The following is a 20,265-nucleotide window of genomic DNA, read 5'->3' as shown; positions in this document are numbered from 1 at the left end:
CGGGTACGGACTTTTAATTTCAAAACCCGAAAAACACATAAAAATAAATATAAAATACAAAAAATTTCAAAAATTCATTAAACTTCATTTAAAATCCAAATAAATTACAAAAAAATTTCTCAAAAACTTCTAACATTGTTGAAATAATTTTCACTATTTTTCAAAGTAGAAATTCAAGAAAATAAATTGCAAAAAATTCAAAAACTTCCAAAATCTTAAAAAAATACATGCAAAATGAGTAAAATTCATTAAAAATTAGTAAAAATTCAAAAATGCTTTCAAAAAATTTCACAAACCCCCTTGCCCCTTTTGCCAATAATTTCTCAATTGAAAATACTTTCATAAATGGCTAAAGTATTATGTGAAGCCAAAATCCTAAATTTAATACTTTACCTCATGAGAATTCATTTTAAATTCTAAAAATCAGCTAAAAACTCATGGATAAATTAAAACACATTGTTGACACTTGTTGGATTGCTGAAATTCCAGCCTTACACTTCACAACATATTCATGCGTCCTATATCCCATTTTAATCATTTAAAAGAAAGAAAGAAAGAAAGAAAAAGAACGAAAAAAACAAACAAAACCAAACAATATACAAAATACAAACACACCTAAATTACAATTTAAAAAAAGAAAAAGAAAAAAAGAGCAATTAAAAAAAACACTAAGGTGCTATATTTTATCCAGTTAGTGGTTTTTGCTTTTTTGACTGGATTCCTTGTATTTGGGACTACTCAATGCTCCTTCAGTCTATTGCATACACACCCCTACCAGGTATTTATTTTTTGTGCTTTATTTATTTTGATCATCCCTTAACCATGGTTAATTATTAAAATAAACTTTATTCACCCACTTTTTCACGCGCGCTCGCGCTTAACATACATTTTTCTAATAATTTAAAATCAACCCGCCATTCACTTTGCACGCGCTATGTGCACTTTAGAAGCACTTTAATTTTTAATAAAAAATGAACCAGGCATCACAAAAAAAGCACGCGTTGGTAAAAAAGTGCTCCACATCACCATTAATTTTTAATTAATGAATTTACATTTAGAGACCCCAGTCTAGGTATCGCGCAGTCAAGCACCGCTTCACCCTAATAATTTGTAATTAAATTTTAAGAATGAACCACTGTTTTCTTATTAAGGTTTATAACCTAATAAAATTTCACCCATTGTTAATAATTTCTTAAAATGAACTCTTCATTAAAACCATTTCCCCTCACTGCACTTTTTCCCCCCTTTAATACACACGCTTCGTGGGATGGGCATGTATAGTCCTCTTAGTTGAAATTGTTGGTCAAAGTTATGGTTAGGTCCTGATTAGGTTTTTAAGTTATTATGGTTTGCTTGTGTGATATGATTACGGGTACGGTTTGTAGTGTTTTTTCTTTTTTTGCCTGATACGGGGTTTTGGGCGCCTGCTTGTTGCATCGCATGAAGTTTTTGATCGTATATGTGTAGAGGTCATGCTGAATTTTTTCTAGGATGTGGGTTGTTTGGGGTGGCCAATTGGTTAGTTACGTCTGTGTGTGTGCTTCTTTTGATCGATTTCTTTTTGATAGCTACTTGGTTGCTTTGCAGGCATTCTTTGTGCTTGTCTATGTTTGTGGTGTGTGTGTTTTCCATCTGAATGGCGCCTCACGCTCTTCCTCCTATCCAGTATGTCCCATTGATCAGTAGGGATTATTCTTCCCTATTGACTTTTGAGCCTATAATGAAAGCAAGACTTGCAACTTTCGTGGTTGCTTCACTCCCATTAATTCCAGACGATCCATCCTTGTGTGATGATTTTCTTGCATCATATAGTAAGAAATCGGGCCTGGTTCGTGGTGCTTCCATGGTATTGATACCTAGAGGGTTAAGGAAGGCTTTGACTCTTCCCTACAAAGGATAACCCTTTGTTACAGCCGGACAATTATTCTCCAATGATGAGATTCTCAAGTTGTTATAGAAGCATACCAAAGAGGTTCTGGATGTCAAGAAAGTGATTAATACTTTAGGAGAGTCTTTTTCCATGATCAATGATCCTCTCTGGAAGTTAGTCTGCCAATTTCTCCAAGATAGGTTTATGCCTGCCAAAACACCATCTCATTATTTGTCCAAAGAACTCTTCAAAGCTTCCAGGATGGTGTTAAAAGGGGTGGCCATTGATTGGAGTACTTACCTGCTTACGAATATGGACCAACATTTTGTCAAAGTGACCAGAGGGAATGCCACAAATGTCACTTATGGTTCCTATTTATATGCTTTCTTGACATATTCTGGCCTTAAGAAGAAGGGTGTGCTACCACCTCCTCCATCTGATCCAGTTCCTCCCCCTCCACCTTCAGATGATTCAGAACCTATTGACATAGAGGATCTTGATTCCTCTCCTCCATTGGTCATTCAGCGGAAGCATTTGAAGCATGTGGCAGATAAAACTTCCTCAGTCATTCCTTCAGTAACAATTATTGCTACCTCTGGAAGTGACCTCCCTGCCTACCTCACATGCAATAATTTATTCAGGGCACATAGAGAGGGTTCTTTGGAAATATCAGTTCCTTCACTGAACAATTTAGTGTCAGGAGATGCCATTCCATTCCTTTGTAATGACATCCAGAGTTCTATTGAACTCTCAGTGGTGACAGCTTGTGTTCAACCGTTATATGCTTCTTTCTATGAAGAATTGCTGCAATCCAAAGACCAGTTGCATAAGGCCCTCAGAGTTAGCCTCTGCTAAAGACACTCTTACTGATCTATTTAAGCAGATGGAGCAGCAGACCCAAATGATTGAGACCCAGAGAGAAGAAATATCTTCTTTGAAGATTCAGTTAGCAGAAGCTCAGTCAAAGGTCACTAGAGTCTCGGAAGAGAAAGAGAGAATGTCTAGAGAAGCTCAAGAGTTTCAGACTCTTTTAGATACAAAACTGTCAGCTTTGCAAATTGCTCATAATACATTGGAATCACAAGCTTCCTAGATTAAGCAGTTGCAGGACCAATTGACACAGTCACGATCCATTCCTCCAAGCCCCAATGTCCCTATGATTCCTTCTATCTCTCAGTAGGACTTGGCAGTTCTCCAGAGACAAGCCACATTGTGTCCGTTGTTTCAAGATAAAGTGGAAAGATTCCAGTACAATATGGATTTGTTATGGTCTATATTTGAGCACTTTCAGGAGTATGTTCCTTCGGACCATTCATTTTTTGTCCACTATCAGTTGTAGAAGTTGGCCTTCTATATGAAGCTTTCAACGATGGATCTCCCTCTTCCAGAGGATGGTTAGAGTGGGGCTTGGACTTCTGATTTGCTGACAGAAGTTGTCTGTATGGTCTTTGAAGATTCTGTGATGACGGATACCATGTTGCTATCTTACATGCATCTACGAGGTGATCTGTTAATTTCAGATGATGTGGATCTGGCTTGATATGTGGGGGATGTGGTTTTACAAGCTACCGTATATGTCAATTATTTGGAGTTGAGGATAGATGATATGTTTCAGTGTTATTCTTCTAAAGTGACTACTTGCCCTGGCACTTCATGGCATTCCATGATTGATTCTGTGGTCTTGAATCAACGTCAGAATACAGCTTCTACTTATGTGCAGAGCATTAACCAATTGAGGGTGGATCTCCTAGCTTATCTTTCCAAGAACCATCCATTTGATTCCTCCTTCTTTGATGCCTACCATAGACGATTTGTTTTAGGTCCCTCTATTCCTAGCCTATTGTACTATTAGCAAATGGCCCATCGCTATGATACTTATCTTTCCCTTTATCAATCCAACTCAGCAACTATCTTACCTCTCATTTTTCAACCTCAGGGTTTTCCTCAAATTTTAATTTTTACCTATTGTTCTTTCATTGAAGATCGAGTTTTTTTCCCTTCTCCACCATGCCCTTGTCCATCTATCCATATACCTTCTACTTTTCCTGCTTATCAATTGACACCTTTCCTAACTGATTCACTTAAATTTTCAGCCACTCCTTCTTTAACTTATTTCCTCCTTTTATGATTTTGCCTACCCATCTCTTCATCCTCTTTTACTTGTTCCACTTCCATCTCCTGCCACTTCTATTTCTCAATCCCCTTAGTTGGTTAGTGGGTACAAAGGATTTGATCAGCAAATTCTGAGAAGAAGAGGATGGAGCTCGATTGATTCTCTCACAGGACCACAGATTAACAGGCCATTAATTCTAGGGCACTGGACAACTGCTAGTCAATCATACCAGAATTACCTTCATTTTTCTCACCAATATTCACAATCTCTAGATCCTTCAGTGAGATTGACACCTCATTTTGCTTGGTATCTAGCATATATGCATAGGCATTCCCATAACGATCAAAAGGCCATTCCAAAGCTTTGTATGAATGTTAATGTGAACATTGATTTCCAACAGTTGGATGTCCTATATTTTCATGCCTTATGCCTACCTAGTAGATACCTTATTTTGCTAGAAAGGATGTGCTGCCTTTAGTTCTTTCAAAATCCTCCCAAGACATTTGTGGATGAGTCCTTTTCCATGGATCGTTTTCAAAATCACCAAGCCTTCAAAAGGGATCACCTTCATTGATGCCTTTGCAATGTATTTGGGATGATTCTTAATGATATATATCTCTCTTTTTGGAGGTGTCATTCAGATGTTTGTTTTGTGTTTAGTGTTTGTGTTGTGGGTTAATTTTATGTGATGAGATCGTGGTGGTTGCCTATTCAATTTTCTTTCGAGAGATACATTTTTGGAGAATTGCAGTGATGGTGATGCTGGTTGGATAGTTCGAGATGATGAAGAAGAACCTCTTATATCCTTTACAAAATTTTTATGACTTTTTATTGTTTATCCGATGAGTTAATGAATAACGAAGTTTTCCTTTAGAAGTATTCTTTTCTAGAAATACAAGTGATAAGTTGGGGTCGTGGTTTGGAGAGATTATTGAAAATACTGAAGAAGATCAAATTGAGCTCTTTAGTGAACTTATATTCTTTTTTTCATTAGGTCACGAGGACACTTCCTTTCTAAGTGTGGGGATATGTTGAGAGTGGAAAAAGACTAAAATTTTGACTGGTTTTTGTTGTTTTCGAGGTCTAAATGATTGATTTTTGATGGATTTAGAGCGATGTATGGTTGTTAATGGAAGTGTTTGAGAGTGTTTTGGATGATATTGAATATGTTTTGGAAGCTCATGATGATTTTTAGTGGCAATATGAAGCTCTGTGTTGTTTTGATAGGTTCCATTGAGGTTCTAATTGGTTCTGATACCTTCTGTTTTGTTCTGATTTTCTTCTGTATGAAGCATGGATTGATGATTGATGAAGATTGAAATCTTTTGAAAGTTTATTGAATAGTTTTTGATAGTTTGGAATGGTTTTAGTATGAGTTATAAGGATCTACTGTTCTTTGATGACCTTCTGTAACCCTCTATAAACCTTCTGTAGAGCCTCTGTCTCTGCTCTGTATCTGTTTTATATCTGCTCTAGTCCTATTTTGTATTGTTCTATAGATCTTCTGTACGTGTTCTGTAGAATGTATATGCAACTTTGGGAAAGTTTTCTAACTTTTGGAAAGGATAAATCTAAGTTCAAAAGAGCTAAAACAAATGGAAAAAGTAGTTGCTGAAGACTGAAAAGAAGACTGAAGTGACAGTGATAGTAGTGAGTTGTGAAGAGACACTGTAGTGGCTTTGGTGCCTCTTTGCATCAGACATAACTCTTGGGAGGTGTATCCACGACCTAAGAAGGATTATTGAAAGTCATTATTAAGTATTGTAGTGAGGAGATGATGTACTATTGAGAGAGAGAGAGAGAGAGAGAGAGAGAGAGAGAGAGAGAGAGAGAGAGAGAGAGAGAGAGAGAGAGAGAGAGAGAGAGAGAGAGAGAGAGAGAGAGCCAATTCTATCAAAACAGTGTATCTGTATATGAGAGATTGAGAGAGAGAACTATGAAGACATTGAAGATGAATACTATGTGATTGATTTCCATTAAAAAATGGTGTATTATTTTATGTTCATTGTTCTATTGAAGGATTCTGTGAAGATGTTGAAGATTATGGTTGATTCTATCAAATCCGTGAGAGATATCGACTATGATGTTGTGTGAAGATTTGCTGTTTTCTTTGTTTTGGTCATCAAAAGAATGAAATACAAGCTTGTTGATGTTACAAGATAGATTTTCTTGCAGTAGAATCCCCTTTTCCTTGGCATTCCTCTTGGGGATCCACCAAACATGAGGGTGATGTGCCTCTAATCATTGTAGTTTATATCGATGGCATGCTACTCACTAGTCTTAACGGGATACATATTGTTGATTTTAAGGCTAAGTTGAATTTTAGTGTTTGACATGTTAAATTTAGGCCTATTATATCATTATTTGGGCATTCAATTCAAGCAGTGTAATAGAGGTATTGATTTGTCTTCAATAAGGTATGTTGAAACATTATTGCAAAGATTTGGTCTTGAGGATTGCAAGCCTCTTGCTACTTCAATGGATACAAGTTTAAAGTTGGGCCTTCCATGATGTCAGAGATTGCTTTGATGTCTTGCTCTATTAGTAGCCTATTGGATGCCTGATTTATGTAGGCATTACAAGGTCTCAAATTTAATGTGCATGCTAAAAAATGAAGCATGTTTATGCATAGCCCAAGCACTGAGCATTAACATGCAATGAAACATATGTTTCACTACTTGAGTGATACTTGGCATATTGTGTTGTTTTATCCCAAGGGGAGACATTATCGCTAGGTTTACATGCTTTTTCTAATTTTAACTAGTTGTTATTATGATGTTCATGTATCCACAAGTGGTCTTTTCTTCATGCTTGGTAGCTCATGTATATCATGTATTGGACAATATGTGCTCAATGTATTTGGAGCATTTGGACCCACTCTTATTATTTCAAGATCCTTGACCAATTAATCCATAACTACCTCTCATAAAGCCTATTGCGCATGAGTAGAAGATCTATTTGTTGGTGAATGCATAAGGCCTATCCTTAATAATGAAGAATGCTCATGATACACCTCTTAGGTTTTCAAACCCTCCTCTACTGCCTTCTTCATGCTAGAGGAGAGCTTGGTAAGGCATGTGAGAGCATGAGAAAAGATGGAGGCTTCACTCTCTTGGACACACACACACACACACACACACACACACACTCTCTCTCTCTCTCTCTCTCTCTCTCTCTCTCTCTCTCTCTCTCTCTCTCTCTCTCTCTCTCTCTCTCATCACCATACAAAAGAAAGAAGGCAAGAACCAAAAGTTGGCACACACATGTGTTCTATTCGTTTTCAACATTTTTATATTAAAAAAGTAGGGATAGGATTTTCCCTATATGCCCTTGGGCACCCTACCCATCCTTTGGACTAAAGACATGTCTTCTTCCCTTGCATGTACTTAAATCCACATTCCTATGATGAGTGTTACTAATCTTGATTATAACTCACACAAGAGTGAGCATAGCTGAATTATACAACAACGATTTTTTTTCTCAAGGTATAGTAATTTCCAAAAATTTGAGGCTTTAAGGATTCTATATTCTTCACTTTTTTAAAGTCTTCATGTCTTCAAAGTGGTCTCTTCATGTTTTCAAACTAGTTAACATTTCCCCCCTCTTAATGGTGGTAGCTAGTCCAATGGCACTTACACCAAAGAAGTATGATGTGGTTGGCAAGAAGTGCTAGGTCAGTCTCAATAAAGAGATCCTAGAGAACCAAGTTTTTGTGATAGTATAATAGAAGGATGCAAAGTGTGGTATAGGGGAAAATGATGGTTACTAGAGGTGGAGGAAATCATAGGAAGTAGGAAATGTGGGCCATTGATGTCAATGGTTCTTCATGCACTCTGCATACTTATCATGGTGCTCTTCCTGAGGGCGTATCTACCTATCTCAGTGATGTGACGTACTCATGCAATGGAACTCGAGATGGGTCATGTTCAAAGGAACATTATCTCCCACTTGAGAACCTAGTTTGTGAAAGGTTAGTGTAATGTGCTACCCTTAAGATAACAAGTCTACAAGAAATCTTAGCATGTCCTTGTTGAGATATCGAGCTCCACTCGTGATACGCTAGGGTGACTGTTGTGTATTTATGTCACCGACTTGTCAGTTGCAGACGCGGTTGGTACACCGCTCATGAATAATAGCTACATGATAGCTATCCTTATCTACTCTAGTTCGTGGCTCAGTTAGTATGCCACCTTAGTTTGTTGAGTTTGGTTTGAGACCCATATATAGGGTTCTTCTATTTCTTTGTACTAGAGTTCTTTTGGCTTACACAACTAAGAAGAGAAAAACTGTTTTCAGCCTCCACCTGTGTGTGTATTTCCCCATTGTGCAAGCAAGAAAGCTACAAGTGAGACTCCTTCCTTCTCTCCCACAATCTTGACATGGTATCAGAGCCTTGTTCGTGGTAAGGAGCTCAAGAAAGCAAGCCAAGCTCGCGGTGTTCTAGTAAGAGGAGCAGTGTTGCTTTCATTTTCTGTTTTGGGAGCAGATCTCTGCAGGTAGCACAGCCGAAAATTGCAAGAGTGCATTGTCTTAGGTTGAGACGCCCTTCGCGGTGAAGCAAGAGGGCAGTATATGCTGCGAGAAAGGGCTTTAGCCATTGGCGACCCTATTTTTTTGATTTGAGGCCATTTCGGGGCCTGTTTTGGAGGCGGAAGTTTTCTGCACGCACTCAGGAAAAGGCCTAGTTTTATGCTGTGCGACCACTGTTCTACAGGTCGGTGAAAAGTTACCACAGAAATTGCATCGTATGCTTATCTGTAGAGACATTGGGAGTTATAGAATCATCCTTGGTTTCTGTTTATGCAAAATCGTCACTAGGAAGTGACCGTGTGGTCAAATACCACTTTCGCCAGTTTTGCAGATTTGCCCTTGTGAGGGTGAAGCTGTGTTTTTTGCAGTGATAGAATTTTTTGCAGTGTTCTGTAATGGCATCTGATTCTCTCTCACAGATTGTCACTGAAAAGCTTGACAAGAACAACTTCCAAGCATGGAAGTTTAGAATGACGAATTTCCTTATGGGAAAAGGATATTGGGAATTTGTTGCAGGAAATAAAGAAGAACCAGTTCTTCCTGATGTTCCCAATCAACAGTAAATGCAGGCATTTAAAGCATGGCATGAGAGAGCCAGGAAAGTTATGTACTGGCTATCTATCAGCATTTCAGACTCTATGATTGTGCATATTCAAGATGCAAGTACGCCAAAGGAGGCATGGGATACTTTGTCAAAAATGTATAGCACAAATATGCAAGCCAGGAAAATGCAGCTCAAGCAAGAGTTGCATAATGTGTAAAGAGAAAATATGAGCATCAATGACTACCACAGGAAGGTGAAGAAGATTGCAGATGCACTTGCTTCCATTGGGTCGCCAGTGGAAGATGATGATTTAGTTTCTGTGACCTTGAATGGTCTAGGAAAGGCTTATGCACAGTTCCGAACATCCATTTCCGTCCGTGAAAGATTTCTTGATTTTGAGGAGTTGATTTCTCTTCTAATTTCTGAGGAGCAGAGAAATGGTGGTGCATCTTCTTCAGGAGGAACTTCAAAAGAAGCTGTCTTCTACTCAAATGTTGGAAGAGGTAGAGGCAGAGGTAGAGGAGGCCGATATGGAGGCCGTGATAGAAATCACAATATGTAGCAAACTCAAGAAAACCAGTCCTATGGAGGAGGACGTGGTAACTCTAGAGGCAGGGGGAACCAAAGAGGTCGTGGTGGATGGCAAAGAGGCCAAAATGCAAACAATAATGTTGAATGCTACTACTGTGGTAAAATGGGTCATATGGCTAAAGACTGCTATAAAAAGCAGAATGACATCATGAATGGAAAACTACAACAAGGGAATTATGCATCTTCTAGTAGACAGGGTGATGACAAAAATGAGCACTTGTTTATGGTGCAGCACATGAACAATTCTATGACAAGTGCAGAAGAAAGCAATGATGTATGGTATGTTGACTCAGGTGCATAAAACCACATGACATGTCATGCAGAATGGATGGAGGATGCAAAAAAAATGGAAAAACCAGGATTTGTGGAGACTGGTGATGATACTGCACATCCTATTGTGCAGATTGGAAAAATTCCTTTGTCTATGCAGGATGGGAAAAAGAAATACATGTCCGATGTATTTCATGTCCCAAATATCACCAAGAATCTGGTTTCTGTTGGTCAAATGGTTGAGCAGGGCTTGCAGGTCAGATTTAATCCTCATGGATGCTTTATTGAGGATATGAAAAATAAAGGTCGCTTGATAGCAAAAGGAAAGAAGAAGGGCATAATGTTTATATTGGATGCAGACATGTTTGAATTGAGTGCAGCAATGTTTGCACATGGGACATGTGTAGTTGCAGATATTGATATCTGGCATAAATGCATTGGTCATGTTAATGTACAGTGACTTAAATCAATGCAGGCCCAAAATATTGTTACAGGTTTGCCGAAATTCAAGGTTGCAGAAATGCATAAGGTATGTGAAGCATGTCAGTTTGGAAAACAGGCAAGGAAACCATTTCCTAGACATGTTCAAGAGAGTGAGAAGCCATTGGAATTAATCCACTCTAATGTGTGGACTACTAAAGCTGCATCTCTTGGAGGCTGTCATTATTTTGTCACTTTTATTGATGACTATAGCAGAAAAGTTTGGGTGTATTTTATGAAAAATAAAAGTGAAGTTTTTGGGCATTTCAAAACTCTTAAAGCTATGGTTGAAAAAGAAACAGGCCTGCAGATAAAATGCCTAAGGTCAGATGGAGGGGGAGAGTACCTCTCAAACGAGTTTGCAAGGTTCGTGCAGCAGGAGCATGGCATAAAGCAGCAATATTCATGCAGTCATACCCCACAACAAAATGGAATTGCAGAAAGGAAAAACAGGCATATTGGAGAGGTATCTCGTGCCATGCTCAATGAAAAAGAGTTGCCAGATTTTTATTGGGCTGAAGTAGTTGCTACAACAGTCTACATAATGAACAGGACTCCCACTGCAGCAATACATGGAATGACTCCAGAGGAGAGGTATACTGGTAGGAAACCACATATTTCTCATTTGAAAATTTTTGGTTGCATTGCCTATGTACATGTGCCAGATGAGTTGAGATCCAAGTTGGATCCAAAAGCTGAGAAGTGCATCTTTATTGGTTACTCTTTGCAGCAAAAAGGGTATAGATGCTATAACCCTTCTACTCGTAAGTTTACAGTGAGCAGAGATGTTGTTTTTGATGAGATGAGTAGCTAGTAAAAACTAGTAAATGTGATTGATGATGTAGATGCACAAAATGGTAATGCTGCACAGAATTCACAGCAGCAGTCACAAAATATTAGTGGACCTGGAGCGTCCTCTAGCAGTGGTTCACATTCTTCGCCATGGACAGGCAGATTGAGATCAGGAGAATCTTCTCAAAGTAATGCAGATAGTGGTATGCAAGTATCACGAAAAGGAAAAGAGAAGGTTGATCAGCCCATGTTTGATGTGAATGCAGGTCACTCTTATGTGGATGGTGAATCTAGTGGCTCAGAACAGAGCATTGATGATGAGTTGGGTATTCCTTCTATTGTTACACTTGGAGTAAGGAAGACCAGGGATGTTTTGAGAGCACCTGGGAGTGAACCTACTTTGCGCAAGTCTACGAGAGCTAGGTATCTTGTGGATAGGCTGAAATATGATGGATTTACAACCATTCACTATGCATATATGTTCAAAGTGATACAGGAACCAGAACCCACTTCTTTTGAGCAAGCCATGGGAAAAGAAAAATGGGAGAAAGGCATGGATGAAGAAATGGATGCCTTGGAAGCAAATGCTACATGGGAATTGGTACCTTTGCCTAAAGGTAAAAATGCAATTGGCTGTAAGTGGGTTTATAAGGTGAAGCAAAATGCAGATGGTTCTGTGAACAGATACAAGGCAAGATTAGTAGTCAAGGGATATGCACAAACATATGGCATTGACTATGAAGAAACATTCAGTCCGGTTGCAAGGATGGCAAATGTAAGAGCAGTCATTGCTATGGCTGCATCAAAGGGATGGTCTTTACATCAGATGGATGTAAAGAATGCCTTCTTGCATGGTGATTTGCAAGAAGAGGTCTATATGGAGCAGCCACCAGGTTATGTGCATGCTGTTCATCCTGAGTTTGTTTGCAGGTTGAAGAAAGCCTTGTATGGCTTGAAGCAAGCACCTAGAGCATGGTCTGACAAGATAGGACAGTATCTTATCACTATTGGCTTTCAGATTTCCAAGGCAGATTTCTCACGTTATGTGAGAAAAACAGAGAAAGGTATTATGCTACTTGTCATTTATGTTGATGATTTGATTATGACAGGTGACAGTGATGAAGATATCCTTCATGTGAAAATGCTATTGAAGCAGAAGTTTGAGATGAAGGATTTGAGAGAGCTGCGTTATTTCTTGGGCATTGAGGTGATTAGATCACCAAGTGGGATACAGCTCTTGCAGAGGCAGTATGGATTGGACATGCTGTCCAAATATGGGATGACAGGATGTAAGTCTATTTCAGTTCCTTTGGAGCAGAATGTGAAGCTGAGCACAGATGCAGGTGGGCTTCTAGAAGACCCTACTATGTACAGATGCATAGTAGGAAGTTTGATTTATATGACTATTACCAGGCCAGATTTGAGCTATGCTGTTGGATTGGTAAGTCAGTTTATGCAGGCTCCAATACACTTGGCAAATAACCCAGTCTATCATGCTAGAACAAAGCACATTGAGGTGAATTATCACTATGTGCGAGAGAGGGTTTTACTAGGTCTTATTGATCTAGTTTATGTTAGCACAGAGGATTAGGTAGCTGACATATTCACGAAGGCATTGGGTGTAGAGAAGCTGCGCAAGTTCAGAGACCTGCTTGGTGTGCAGGAATTGGGATTGAGCTCGAGGGGGAGTGTTGAGATATCGAGCTCCACTCGTGATACGCCAGGGTGACCGTTGTGTATTTATGTCACCGACTTGTCAGTTGCAGACGCGGTTGGTACACCGCTCATGAATAATAGCTACATGATAGCTATCCTTATCTACTCTAGTTCGTGGCTCAATTAGTATGCCACCTTAGTTTGTTGAGTTTGGTTTGAGACCCATATATAGGGTTCTTCTATTTCTTTGTACTAGAGTTCTTTTGAGTACACAGCTAAGAAGAGGAAAACTGTTTTTAGCCTCCACCCTTGTGTGTATTCCCAGATTATGCAAGCAAGAAAGCTACAAGTGAGACTCCTTCCTTAAGATAAGCAAGAAAGCTACAAGAAAGCTACCCTTAAGATAACAAGTCTACAAGAAATCTTAGCATGTCCTTCCCTTGATGAGCCTTGAGGTTGTGATGTAGGGGAGTGGGCTAGGGTGACCCCTAGGTACTGTGAAAGTGTTAGGTGCTTCTCGCTTTTTCTTTTTGTCTTTTTATTTTTCTTTCTCTCATTTTCTCTCTTTTTTTTGAATAATTTTGGTAGGTGTTTCCACTACTTAAGGACTCGCCTAAGCACACGCTATTAGAGGCATCCTTTACTAAGTATATTTTCTTTTAGTGAGTTGCACACTTGTAGGCATGATTCCAAATAGAGTGGATCTATACACAAAGCAAACCTACTATCTACCATATCTACCAAGAGCTCAATACAATAGGTAGATAATAGTATGGCCCAAAGGTGAAGCCCTATCATAACCACTCAGTCAATTCCAAATTTACATCAACAAAGAGTGGAGTAGTCTTTTCTTGTAGGATGTGATGGTTTTCAGAGTAGGATGATGAGAAGGCAAAGATAATTACATATCATGATGAAGGAAGGATCCATGCAATTGATGATTTTCTTCACAAAGTATATGAAAGAAGGAATGAGGTTGAAGGGTTGAAATATGTTAACCTCAGCACAAGAAAAAGTAAAAAAAGTGGAAAAGCGCAAGTTGGGAGCTAAAAGAGGCGGCCTAGAAGGAAATCGGACACAACGGAAGAAGCAAGAAGGGAAATGATCGAAAGCACAAGGGCAAGCTAAGAAAATGCAAAAGTGCATTTTTAAATGCAAGGTGCCTCTAAAACTTTTTGTAAAAGAGCACGAGGCTCCCTCCATGCAAATTGTAAAGGTAGATGAGCGGTAGGAAGGAAGCTAGGAAGATAGGAGGACAATGGGAAGGAGGGCCTAATATGCCACGATGGCCATGTAAAAAAGGGGATAAGGGGATGACAGCCCAAAAGGGATTTAGGGTTTTATATATAAACTCAAAAAGTGAATGAGGAGCTCATTCTTTGGTGTGTGGAAAAGTGGACTCATCTTATTCTCTTTCTTGCTTGTGTGTGCTTGAGAGAAGGAGTGTGAGAGTGTGAGGGAGTGAGTGTGTGAGTGTGAGGTATCTTGGAGGTGAAGCTCTCCATCATCTCCTCTCTTCTTCTCTTCTGTTCTCTTGTCTCGCATGCAGATATGGGAGATGGTGCTTGGAGGTGGAGACTTGAGGATGCTTGAGCTTGTATCTCGAATCATGGAGCTATTTGTGTGCTTGAGGGAGGAGGCAACTATTTTGGGCATCAAGGTAAGCTCACTACACCCTGGTAGGATTAAAGGTGCATCGGCTAGGTGAGAGATAGCCATAGGTGTTCACTTGAAACACTTGAACAATAAGCAGTCCGTGGGTCTTGGCGGTTGAGCGTGAGCTCGCCTTTACATTTTGGTTTCGTTTTGCTAGGACCAACTGATTCAAGCTTGAGCACTTGTGCACCTCAAATCGAGGGATGAAGTAAGGGTTTCATCCCCAAATCGGAGCTTGAGATAGGTAGGAGGTTTTGGGTTTTTAATCCTTGCAACAAGTAAGTATTTTGGTTTTTTGATGATTAGGCAAGTAGGAGGAATCATTTTAGTATTTTGCTTTTGATTTTTGTTGCATTTAGAGAAGGATAGGACCAAGAAATCAAAGGAAAATACCTTTAGGGTTTTTACTATGAAACAAGCCCAAATAGGGCACAAATAGAGAAAAAATGGGAAAAAAGAGTTCTTAGAGGTGTTAGAATCACATGGGGAGTGATCAAGAAAATTAAGATTGAGTCCACAACAAGGGTTTAAGACCCTAGGAAGCAAAGGGAGACCTCATTTTCAGTTTTTGCAGTAGAGAGAGAGAGAGAGAGAGAGAGAGAGAGAGAGAGAGAGAGAGAGAGAGAGAGAGAGAGAGAGGGAGGGAGGGAGGGAGGGAGGGAGGGAGGGAGGGAGGGAGGGAGGGAGGGAGAGAGAGAGAGAGAGAGAGAGAGAGAGAGAGAGAGAGAGAGAGAGAAAGAGAAAGAAAGAAAGAAAGAAAGAAAGAAAGAAAGAAAAGAAAGAAAGAAAGAAAGTTATATTAACGTCTTCTAAAGACCAAAACTGGCCTATGAGAGAGAGAGAGAGCTTGTGAGAGACTTGCAGCTTCCGACAAATCAATCAGCGGCCACATGAGTTTTTTGCTTGGACTAGATGTGTAGAAACCTTCATGTGTATTTACTCTTGGATTTTGGAGAACCTTGCTTGTGGGCGTGGCCAAAATCGTTGCCACAAAGTGATTTTTTAAACCGCTATTTGCGTGTCGATGGAATCAGACATGGTCCGTAGGAGTCTAATTCCTAGAATTAGATGCTTAGACACCCTACACCTTTTCAATTCCGAGAATCAGACGGCCAACAAACCTGGAGTGTCTGATCAGACTCAATAAAATCGGACTTGGACACTCAGACACGCCAGACTCGAACACCCCAAGAATGGACCCTGTCTCACCATTCGGCCCACTTGGACCTCTAACCTCGTTCGATTTTGGAAATTGGACTCTTGGAACACCTTGTTCGATTTTGGCAATTGGAGACACTCAAATCGGACCAACCCATCCTGTCCGACCGCAGACATACCCTATCCAATTTTGAGAATCGGACATCCCATAATTGGATCATTCCGAATCGAAAATCTCAAAATGGTCAAATCGAACGTCCGATTCTTAGAATAAGACATTGCAGATACGAACCCTACAGAATTGACCAGATTTTGACACATCAAAATGGAAAAATCTAGTGCATTTGTGATGATGGAGAGTACAATCCACAACATGAGAATTCACTAAGAGCCTTAAGGAAAATTTAAGTCTAAAAACCTTAGCCAAACGAACAAGAACAGTACTGACACTCATATCAGCATATTCGGTGCACTTAGAGCTGCAGGCTAACCAGCAGACCCCATTTGACCTTGATCATGCTGAACGATGTAGCACAGACCCTAGAGACTAGAGGAAGTGGCCAATAATTGAGCGTAAAGCCTTATTCAAGAACTTAGATTGAAGTGCGAGAGCTGCAATTTTCACTTTGTATTCAAACCCACATTGTTTTCGAGCACTTGAAGTGCATTTAAGAAAAAGCTGAAAGCATGACTTTGCACGGTGCACGGGAAACGATACACACACACACACACACACACACACACACACACACACACACACACACACACACACACACACACACACACACACACACACACACACACACACACACACACACACACACACACACACACACACACACACACACACACACACACACACACACACACACACACACACACACAGAATGAGTGTAAGTTGAGGAGTGTGTGTAAATAATAAGGAACTTACTCAGACCTAACAATCATAATGAACCCACCAATAGGATAAGACCCTAAAACGTAGTTGGGTTATCAAGAACCCCAAGTATAGGACCAAGCAAGGATGTGACACAGGAGTTAGGGCGTAGCAAGGACCGACACCATTGGAGGAGTGGATCTACCTAACTTGATCTCGTTGACAACTTAGTGGAGCATGAGACTGCGAATATGGAAAAGTCAAGCACTAACCACAGATGTAGTGAAGAGCTTGATCTAGACGGTTTCCTGACAAAAATATAGCAGCTAGTCACCAATTACGATCTACAGACATGGACAGACAACCACGGTAGGACATCCGAGGATATCATAGCAGACCTAGAAGTGGAGAGAAGACTAGCGCGGGAATCTTTGTAGGTCATAGTGGCCTATGTAAAAAATTACACGGCGTAGCAAACAGAATCTGAGAAAGAGATAGAGAGTATACAACAGATAAGAGGAGAATCAGTAAATTCTTTAGCTCCAAACAACTGATACAAAGATGGCTTTGTCCACCCATGCGCTTCCACTGTGTGAAGCTTAGATGGCGATCTAGACAAAAGATAGGTGAAGAGATTAAGGCTAGCTGGAACAACAACTCTGATTGGGTGAAAGATGAATGATGGATGGCTATGAAGGGATTTAGCTTTTATAGCCCGCGAAGGCTGTTGGCCTGACCGACCTACCATATAAGCCTCCACTAGTCGGCCAGGGAATATTCCAAGGAATATTCCCTTTACCATCAGGCCAGTCGATGTAATGCGCCTCGAGTTGCTACCAGCTTAACCACTCCGTCTAACCCAAAGATTAGTCACCTTTTTGCCATTTGGTCACATAGACCTCATTTGATATACAAGTCAAGACTCAACTAATGTCAGGGCTCACATTTGGCTTCTCCTCATAATGGGGGCCTTACAAATTTGAGCACCATGGATCATTGGTGGCACCTAATGAGGGTGGGGCATTGATCATATCTAACAGCCTACAATCAGAAACAACAAGCCAAAAGCTTGCGACAAAACATAGAAATGCACGAGATTTAGTGAGTGATGGTCCTAGCAATTAGAAATAGGACATGACTTGACACAGAAAGGGAAAGAGTGCTAGAAGGTGACTGTTGGAGGTAAAGGTGCCTCCGCCTAGCCGCCCGTGTATTACTACACTGACAGTACTTGCCACTGCACACTACAGGTGGCGGGCACCTATCACCGTCACTTTATTCTTTATTCTTTTAGTGAGAGTTTGAATAAAGAAAGGCCCGGTCACACATTGTGATTGTCGGAGTTCCCATTTTGTGTCTCTCTCTTTCTTGCTCTTTCTCTCCTGCCATAGCTCTTCCAAGCAAGCTTCAATCCTTCTCACCTTTCAATTTGTATCAGAGCATGGTTGCTTGAGCATTCTGACTTGGTTTGTGGTGTCTTCAACTTTCTATTGATTACCTACACTCATTGGGTCTCCTTCCCGGAAGTCATAGCAGGCTCTCTCGAGCTCTCGTCACTCCTCGGCTTCTTGAGTACCAGCCCCTTTGGGCACCCTCAGGGCATTCCAAAAAAGGTATTCATTCATATTCTTTAGGGTTTCATGTTGGTTACAGGTCTATAGGTCTGCTGAGCAAAAGAAGAAGTCAGTACCATTGTATCTTGTTGGCTCCATATCTTGACATAGGCCTTGGTGGGGCAACTTAGGCTTGTTGTGTGCCTTCTTTGGCACCTCCTTGAGCTTCCTATCACCCTGACCAACACAAAAACATGAGAGACAACCCTAGGAAAATCAATGTGAATTTGTGCCAGTTTATGGCAGCCCCTGGATAGCTCATCCCAATCATTGGTAGCCTCATTTGGGCATTACACACTTGGTTTATTCTTGGCATTGATCCTAAGCCTTGGCATTGAGCATTAATGTAATTTACTTCAAGTTTGGCATTGTTATACACAATTTACAGGCAGCCCACAATAGTGCTACATTAGCATTTTATGTTTGGACCACTTTGGCATGGACATTGGTTCTCGGTTGGTCCCGAATGCTCCTCGAATGCTAGGGGAATGTATGCCTATGATGTGGGATGCTTTTGGGGCTGAATTTTCTCAGCCATTGAATATTTTACACAGTCCATAGGCAGCTAAAAATAGGGTAGCCCCCTGTCATTACATTTTATGCTTATGCTACATAGTCATTTGATGCCCGATAATGCTCGGTTGGTGCCTATACATATGGGAAAGTATACCTATGGTTTGTGCCTTGGTTTTGAGCTTGGATTGAGCCACTATTTTCTCAATTTTGGACATTCATTTGTTGGTGGAATATTCAAGGTTGAAGCTCATTTTCTTATGTATAGATATGCCTATTAGATTTGGGCTATGTCTTGGATGTATACATTGATGTAGTGACTCTTGGGGATCAACATAGAGCTTGGATTTGCTCTCGGATCATTGGTTGAGCTTTAAATCACTTTGCATAGCATTTGGATCTCTATCTTTGATGCACTTTGCTTATGTGTTACTAGTCTTGACATGCTTATGTGTGACTAGTCTTGACATGCTTGGCTTATGCCATCTCTATACATGCTAGTTACATTGTCTTGGAGTTGATGCAGCTTAGTTGGGCTTGGCATTTGTTTGGAGCTTACTTTGGCTATTTCTTGACTTCCTAGAGTTACAATTTGGATGTACTTGATGTCTATGGATGCTATGCATGGATGCTATGGAGCCTATATGCTCAAGATGTCTCATTGATGCTTGATCTTGGACACTTGTCACTAGTTAACTCTTACATGCTTTGATTGATCTTTCTTGCTTGGCACTTACGACTTTTGTGGCAGTGGGAGCATCTTTGGATGCTTGATAGACATTGAGTAGGCGGTTTATGCTACTTGAGCATTCAGACACTTGAGACTAGGATCTTCACTTAGATGTTGCATGGTTGATATGCCGTGGTCCTCACTGATATACTTAGGTGTTAGGTCTTGCCAATGTTGTGTACACTTTGCCCTATTACATAGGTGGTGTGCCGGCTCACTGACAGATTCATTTGACATGCTTGGGTGTTTTCTTGATGTTCGTATGAGTGTCACTTGTTGATTTATGCCCACTTGATGCCGGTTATGCTTGATGTCTGTACGATTGTCACCTGTAAATAGGGAGCATGTCTACTACCCTTCTGGCCTAAGCCTGTGTCCATCTCTCTCCCTGATTTTGTACATTGTATTAGAGCAATAAGTCCACTGTGTCCAACTGCTACACAATGCTTTCCATACAATTTTGATTAAGACTTTTGAAGATATGTAAAAACGCTATTCATAAGGCACTGATAACGTAGCTTCTGTGTCTGCCAATTCTAATAGCTCCAAAGGACACAAGTATTATCTCGATAATAATCAGTTCTTTCACCTACTCGCAAAGGGAGCCAGTTCACCGACCTGAACTGCTACTTCTGTTTGATCCTACAAAACATGCCCTAAGAAAAAGGAACGACCAGCAGCAGCAGTGAGATGTCTAACTCCATACAAATGATGATGCTACCCCCCGTCATATTTGAATACACTTCAGATTCAACAGCCCACTCAATGGTCTAATACTCTCTTTGGCAATCAACAAAAGCCACTGGAGGGGCAAATCAATCGAATTTGGGATTGTAGAGCTTGGTCGACAGGTTTTTCATTCTGTGTTGAAG

This window comes from Lygodium microphyllum, chromosome 9 (genome assembly GCF_053477565.2).
Source record: "Lygodium microphyllum isolate KBCC chromosome 9, Lygodium_microphyllum_v1.1.10, whole genome shotgun sequence".
Taxonomy (NCBI): Eukaryota; Viridiplantae; Streptophyta; class Polypodiopsida; order Schizaeales; family Lygodiaceae; genus Lygodium; species Lygodium microphyllum.
Note: the sequence above shows the minus strand (reverse complement) of the source record.